This window comes from Molothrus aeneus, chromosome 1 (genome assembly GCF_037042795.1).
Source record: "Molothrus aeneus isolate 106 chromosome 1, BPBGC_Maene_1.0, whole genome shotgun sequence".
In the NCBI taxonomy this organism is placed as follows: Eukaryota; Metazoa; Chordata; class Aves; order Passeriformes; family Icteridae; genus Molothrus; species Molothrus aeneus.
The window spans coordinates 58,682,971-58,690,991 of record NC_089646.1 but is presented as its reverse complement, the minus strand read 5'-3'; the positions used below and the strand labels follow the sequence as shown (position 1 = coordinate 58,690,991).

The window sequence follows — 8,021 nt, the reverse complement described above, 5'->3', positions numbered from 1 at the left end:
CCACCCTGGCCTTAAACAATTCCAGAGATCAAGCATCTACAGCTTCTCTGGGCAACAGTGCCAGTGCCTCACCAACCCACAAAAAATTCCTTTCAAATAACTAATCCAAACCTGTTGTATTGCACTAAATAGTTTATTTAGTTGTTGTTTTGCACTGGGTGATGGGAAGTTTTTAGTGGGTATGTTATGTCACGGAGATTGTTAGTCCCCCTTTCTCATTACATGGTCTCTCCCCTATGCACCCCCCTTTCTATAAACCTGGTCGTCTGTCCCATGGGTACCCCTCCCCTCACCCCTCCCCAGTGGAATCCCATTGGCCACGGTCCTCTTTCCCTGCCCCCATCTCTGGGGTATAAAACTCCACTGCAAGGGTACCATGCCCTCTTTTCTACCTGGGTGGTTGCCACCACCAGAAGTGTCCTGTCCCAAGCCAATAAACAGGATACTCGTCCCCACGTGGAGAAGAGCGCTTCTTGTCTTTTATTTCTGTCTATGCAAGTCCGTGTGGGCCAGAGTCTGAGCTAGCCGGATTTGGACTCCTATAACAGCCCAGAGAGCCACGGATTACTGCAGGTGATGCCCCACGTGGTCATCTCCCACGATAGTCACAAAGGAGCTGGTAATTCCACGAGTGGAATGCATTAGTTTTTGGGACTTTCACCTTCCTCTGACTTCGTCGCGTTTTTGTTGGCAAGAATGCTTAGAGGGTGGGATCGGGACCCCGCCGTGCACCAGGCGGACCAATTCCGGATGAGGCCTTCTTTACAGCTCTCCCAGCCAGCCGGTCCACAAGCGGGGTGAGTATTCCCCGTGAGTGGTAGTGTGACCCCAGGGGGGCCCCCAAAGGGTGGGGGTTAGCTCCTGGTGCAGGGAAAGTCCGGTCCCAAGGAGGGTTTGCACAACCGCGTGGGCAGAGCGGCTCTGGCGGCGCCTGTGCTCCAGGGGTTGCGTGGTTCCATCGGTCGTGTTCCCACGGCACGCGGCTCCCAGGAATGGCGGCACCGTTGCGTGCGACGCAATTCCACCGCACAGGCTGGTTTCGCGATAAAGCTGGTGCTACGAGCAGTTTTCACTGCAGTGGCAGAGTAGCCATTGCTTGCATTTTTGCCGTGAGCGGTCATGCCCGTGCAGCGGCGGACCCAGGAGAACCGGCACGAGCAGCTCCGGGCATTCCTTCCTGTGCAGAGGAATCAGTGATACCCCAGTGTCAAATTCCATGGGGTGAGTGTTGTTGTTTGTATGTGATTTTAGGGGGTTTTTGAATGTTCTGTATTAAGCAGTCCTGTTTGGTTGCATTTTGATATCTTGATATCTCTCATCTTCAATGAATGTCCTCTATGAAACCTAGTTGTGTCAGTTTCGAGATTCTAGAGCCTTGCAGTGATCTGTTCCTCTACTGCTCCAACAGTGGTGGCTTGAGGGAGTTACGTGCTTTGCCTTTTGCTCAACCTGGAAATGAAACTCGACATAATTTTAGTAAGCAGGTAATATAAAAGAGAATCTTTATTTGAAGGCCTTCAGGAGCAGTTGTGGAAAGGTGTCCACAAAAGCCCACCCCTACAGGGATGAGTACACATTTGAAGGTTTTAGGAAATTAGCATAATTGATAAAAAGCACCAGTTAGGAGTGGTGATGCAATTCCCCCCCAGGTCAAGCCTCTTCTCTGGAGCCCCCCCTTCAGCACTGTGCTGTGCTCTGCTCAAAGAGTTGTTCTCAGCCTTAGTTCCCAGGAAGAACCAAGAGGGCCTTGTACCTCCTGGGGCTTGGAGCTCTGGAATTTATTTTGTCTTTTTGCTTAAGGAAAGGCCATGGAAAAGTACTGGGAAAACTAGTCACTAATACAATAGGTGACAGAGTTACAAATATACATGTGAAGAATACAGAGAACATATAAAAGATAAAAAGGCAAAACTCAAATGGCATCACTTGTGCTCAAGTCACTTCAGTATAAAAATCTAATGTCTCAGCTCAAGCAGCTGAGGAAGGTGGATGGATTCAAAGGAAGATTTCAAACTCTGTGTCTGTTGTGGCCTGAGGGATACCCTCCATTCTGTTTGCTGTGACAGCAGTGACTTTCAGCAGTGGTCCAGGATGATCAGCTAGCAGCAGCAGTGCTTTAATCAAAACACTGGATGGAAGACATTTGAAAGACTTCACCAGACTGTAGTGGGCATAGCAGAGAGAAGCACTATCCTAACAGGCTCTTTCATCTCTTAGATAGCCTTTGAGGAATAAATAATTGATGTTCTGGCTTATTGGTGAGATGGTTTAGACTATCTCATGTACAACCTTAAATGGGTTTTCTTGTACCTCATCCTTACATTTATTGATGAAAAGTCTGAAAGCAGATCTTGAAAAGAAACAAGGGAAGAAAATACTTCTCTCCCTTTTTTATTTAAAGTCACTTTACCACATAGTTCAAGAATTGGTACAAAGGCAGTCTGATTCAGAAGCTTTTTTTTCTGACCATGCTCCCTAAGTGCAGCTTAAAAATAAAATAGGAAGAGTTTGTAACCTCCATCATGGGTCACCTTTGTGTCAAGGCTTAAAAATAACTTGTATGCTTCTTACATGCTTCTTGTATGCTTTCCTGAGCATGGTGGTCAAACTGCAGGAGGTGGCTGTTTTTTCTTCAAAGCAATGGGACACAGGGCAGGAGACATTTCCTTCACGAAGCAGCCTGGCTCACACACAAGGAAACTACACCTCTCCAGGGCTTGCTGTATGGCCAAACTACAGCCAAGAGTTGCAACAGTCTGTTGGGGGAGGTTGTTCATTCAGGAGGTAGCAGGAAGGTAGAAAGTGGGAGTGAAAACAGCCATTGGAGATTGTCTTCTGCCTTTGAGTATCCAGTTAATGTCTAGCTTGCTTTCTCTATGGTCAAAAGAGACTTTTTATGAAGGGGTCAGGAATATACCCCAGAGCGGCCATCAAGACTGTACCCTGAGTTAACTGATAAATCCTGTGACAGCTGGTGGGAGCTGAGGTTGGCAGCACTACATTTCAAAAACTGGCCATGTCCAGACAGCACAGGGAGAGGAGAGGTCTAAAATGTAGTAAGATGTTTTTTCTCCTGCTTTGTTCAAACAACTTCAGTAACAAAATGCTATTGTACCATGTGCCAATAGCGGGCAACAGGCAACATCTCTGAGTGTTTGGAGGAATTTCACTGGTGTTGGTCCCTCAGCTACAAACCCTAAGTCCCCAGACAGCTAGTAGCAGTGTGATTTATTTTGGCAGATGGAAATAATCTTGGCCTCTAGTTGCATGGAACAGTAGTGCTAATTAGATGCTGTGCTGAAATTCCAGGGTATGAGCTAATTTATTCTGGCAGCTTCTCATCTCTTGCTTGCTGGAATGCAATTCCTTAACACCTTCTATACAGTAACAGATCACATGCCTTCATCCTTTTCATGGAGAGATATATTTTCAAATTAATTTTCAATTGGGTATGTAAAAATAGCCCTTCATAGAATGTGGTGACCCCAACACAAGTCATAATTCAAAATTACACATATATTGTGCTTGCGTGATCAGGTTCTGGTAGTGGGAGTGCTACAGTAGTGGCTTCTGTGAGAAGCTGGCAGAAGCTTCCCCCATGTCCATCAGAGCCAATGCCAGCCAGCTCTCCAGGATGGACCTACTGCTGGCCGAGATCAAGCCAATCAGGAATGATAGGAACACCTCTGGGATAACAGATATAAAAACAAATAAAAAAAGTTATTGCACAGTTGTAACTGTGACCAGAGAAGAACTGAGTTGGTAATATGAGATACAAATACAACTTTGCACAGTTGTAAATACAATATTGCACAGTTGTAACTGTGACCAGAGAAGAACTGAGTTGGTAATATGAGATACAAATACAACTTTGCAGACACTAAGGTCAGGGAAGAAGGAGGACGAGGTGGTGATCCAGGCACCAGAGCTGAGATTCCTCTGCAGGCCATGGTGAAGACCATGAAGCAGCTGTGTCCCTGCAGCCCATGGAGGACAAAGGGGATGCAGAGATCCACCTGCAGCCTGCGTAGGAGCCCATGCTGCAGCGGACTGCGCCTGAAGGACTGCATCCAATGGAAGAGTGGCCCAGATTGCAGCAGTTCATGGGGAACTGTTGCCCATGGGATGGATTCATGTTAAAGAAGTTTGTGGAGAGCTGTCTCCTGTGGGAGGGACCCCACACTGGAGAAAGGGAGACTCCTCTACCTGAGCAGCAAGAGGAGCAATGTGTGATGAGCTGACAATCATTCCCTGTCAATCAATACCCATTCTCTGTCTCGCTGTGTTTCTGGAGTGAAGGAGGTAGAGCCCAGGAAGGAGGAATGGATGAGGGAAGGTGTTTTTGAGATTATTTAGCTTCTTATTATCCTGCTCTGGTTTGGTTATTAAAAAATTCAATTACTGTCCAAAATGTGAGTCTGTTTTGCTATGATGGTATTTGGTGAGTGATCCCTGGATCTTATCTTAACCCATGAACCCTTCGTTATATTTTTTCTCCTCTGTCAAGTTGTGGAGGGAAGTGAGGAAGTGGCTTTGTTGGGTGCCTGGTGTCTAGTCAGGGTCAATCCAATCCAACACATTTTTCAGCTAATGAATCCTTATACCTTTTTACAAGGCTAAGACTTAACAAAATGGATTTTTAAAGCATTCTTTTATGGGTTTTGTTTTCTAATTGACTACTGGTCTCTTAAGGACAATGGCTGATTCTCCTATTCTAATTAGTATCTTGCCACCTGTCTCTCAAATGATAGTTCTTTCAAGTGGGTTATAAAATTCTGTGTGTATAATCCTAAAGTAAATAACTTCTGAGTGCTGCTTACAAGTATGAGTTTATAAGGTTTCCAGTGATTACCAGGGGCCATATTTTGTGTATAGCCTTGTTCTTTTGTTTCACAACGTTTTTTTTCAGTGTACAGTGTCCTGTTTTTTCAGGATGTTACATGTCATTCACCATCTGACACTTTGTTCTCTTTGTTCCTATAGGCAATTAGTCGTTACTTGCCAAGATGAGATCCAGTTTTGAAGCCTCTGATCTATGAAATGGTCCTGCATGAATTTTTGGAAAGTGACTATGAGGTACTGCAGCCTGATGTGTTCCACATCCATGTGTCCCATAGTTATTGCCAGCCAAATACCCTTAGCATTGAAGAATTCTGACAGCAAATTCTCTGATGTATTCAAACAGATTATCAGTGCACAGTTCCACAATAATGACAATATTTAAATGTTGAATTTTAATTTTAAGAGAATAAATAGACTGTTCTTCAAAGCATGTGAATACTGTAAGATTGATTATTTATTAGACTGTTATTTTTAGGTTTTTTAATGTAGCATAAGTGGTTGAGGTGATGCACAAAGCCTACAGCACCTGAAAGAGACTCAGCTTCATGAATCATAATAACATTGTCCTAAGAAGGAAAAAATCTGTGTTCTGTACTGTACATGTCTGTGGGCACATGAAACTTCCTTAAAGGTTAAGGGACAGCAGGTGTCATCTCAGAGGCTTAGCTGAAGCTTTGATGTTTTGAAATGCTCCTTAGGCCATTCTTTGTATTTCTGTTACAATCTCTTATACGTTTAGGGGTTTGCAACGCTAATAAAAGAATGGCCTGGAGATCTGTACAACAACACAATCATAGTTCAAGCTGTAGTGGATCACCTGAAGAAAGATCCACAGAACAGGACTTTGCTATGAACACTTGCAGAATTGTGAGTACAGTTTTAAACTCCTGTTACAAAAGTACACTTAAAATAGTGTACTGCAGTTTATTCGTATTTGTTTAGCTCTCTTCTTTGCTGCGTCTACAGAGTGTTGGCTTTCTCTCCTCTCCACTCTGCTGATTGCACAGCTTAGCAATTCTTTACCCTTCCTTGTAATGTTCACATCGAGTATAGAAGCAAATAGTTAAGCATGAGATTGGATTTCCAGCTCCTCTTTCTAAAGTAAATAACTAACATTCCTCTACATGCTGTCAGAGGAAACCTCTTTTCTGAAGTGCACATTTCAGAATTACCCATGTAAAAATAAAATGGTGGGGGATTTTGCCCACTATTTAAGAAGTAGTGTATTTAGGATTACTGCATGGATGGAAATATGTGACTGGAAAATGTGCCACAACTGATCTGATTCTTAGTCACTTCGTACAGAGATAAAGCTCTTTGAGTTTCTCAGCCTGATCACTGTGTTATTTTCTCACTGCTTCTTTGAAGAAAGAAGAATTACTGTCTATTGCTATGTTACAATCTGTCCAAAAGTTCTAAGAGAACAATGTTTTTTAAGCTCTGAAGAGTGTTCCAGTTGGTTTCCAAGAATTGAAACGCTAGCATTTTGTGTGTCTTCCCCTGTGAGTTAAAAATGGAGAATGAAAATGCAGAAAACTGCAGGTCCAAACACAAATGAAGGCCAATATAAATAGAGGTGAAATTAATGTTGCCTGATGTTTATTTCCCCTTACAAAAATGAATCACAGGTCTGTTTGGATATTTATAAATTCAAGTTTTACATACTAGAGTATGTTTATATTTTCTCTCGTAAATGATTTTCCTACTTTTAAGTATGTAATATTACATGTTTTATAATCCTGTTTCTATCAGGTACACTTACGATCAGCGCTATGGCAGAGCCCTAGAAATCTACCTAACTCTAAGGCACAAAGATGTCTTCCAGTTAATCCACAAGCACAATCTCTTCAGTTCTATCAGAGACAAAAATTGTTCTGCTCATGGATTTCGATTCAGACTTATAATGATCCTAATGATTTTATATTCACTTTCCTCTAAATACAATTTAACAGATTAAAAATAAATGATCTATAGATGATGTTGAGGCAGAGAGTGTGTTTACTACATCTGGATACGTTCTGAGATAAGGAAGATTGTTTGCCTAGATTGCAAAATAATTGACCCAAGGATTTTTTTTTTCCTTCATATTTCTATTTCTGTTTCCTTTCTATTTCCATTTGTCACTCTCAGTGAGAAAAGTGAGTGTCCGCATCATTTGAGAACATTGTTGTGATTCAAGTCACAACATTGAATATCATTTCACACAGAGTATCATTTCACCATGTTATTCTTTCTGTATTTTGAATCAAATAATGGTATTAATAAGCCAAAGAAAGGAGATAGTGAATTTATTTAAGCATATATTAAATGTACTTGCCATTTCCTTTCACCACAGAAAATTAATCTGCTTCTGAAATTTCACAAGGTTATCAACCTTAATTCCAAAAATCAGGAAGTGTTTATTCCATGCTGAATTCTACCTTCTTTCTTTCCAGCTGGCTTTAAAATCCGAGCAAATTAATTTTGGTGTGATCACCGGGAAGATAACCAAGTAGATCTCTTTTTCAGTGCAATAGTTGTTTAAGCGCTGTAGCTAAAATATGGATCTCTACTGTTGGTGATCATCTTTAGTATGCCCATGTTTCTCCATTCATGGAGGAAAAAAGTATAATTTTTGTTTAATTCAATAGAATAAGTAGTATCAGGAATCTGTGGTTTGGGATTTTGTGAAAGTGAAGCAAAAGTTTGCTCTTGAAAGAGGAAGCGGAACCTGAATCCTGGTGGCCGCTTGGCTTACATGGTCTTGTCTGCTGGATTAATGGTATTGGTCTCCAGGTAGTTTGGAGGAATCCAATTGTGAGGCAGGTTGAATTGTGTGTTTCTTACATAGTCATCACCCTGCAATTCTCTTTTGAGATGGAACAAATGGTATTTCTACATCGTTTGGCAATAGCTTTTTGTGACTGATGGTGATTCAGTGGGCATACTTCACCTGCAGTGTAGGTGCACAGCATTTACTGCTATTAATGAGGGAACTTAGGAGAAGTATTCTGGAAGAATACTGCGATGCTGTGCTGTTAGGATATGCTGGTGTTATGTAAATTGCCCTCTGAATTTCTGTTGCTGAAAAGAGTAGGTCTGTCCATCTGACACCTGTCCATGAATAAGCATAATACTGTATAGAGGGTAAGAAAATATGTGTGCCTGTTACCTGAGTTCTCTTTCTCTGTTGTAGAAAG

The 8,021-nt window shown here is 42.1% G+C and overlaps 1 long non-coding RNA gene across 1 annotated transcript; it reads left to right on the top strand.

The window, feature by feature from the left end:
• Nucleotides 1-4,993: 4,993 nt before the first annotated feature.
• Nucleotides 4,994-6,706, top strand: LOC136553411 (uncharacterized). The gene is made up of 3 exons (XR_010783151.1): nucleotides 4,994-5,076; nucleotides 5,582-5,709; nucleotides 6,595-6,706. It is a non-coding gene; the product is annotated as an uncharacterized lncRNA (long non-coding RNA).
• Nucleotides 6,707-8,021: the final 1,315 nt, after the last annotated feature.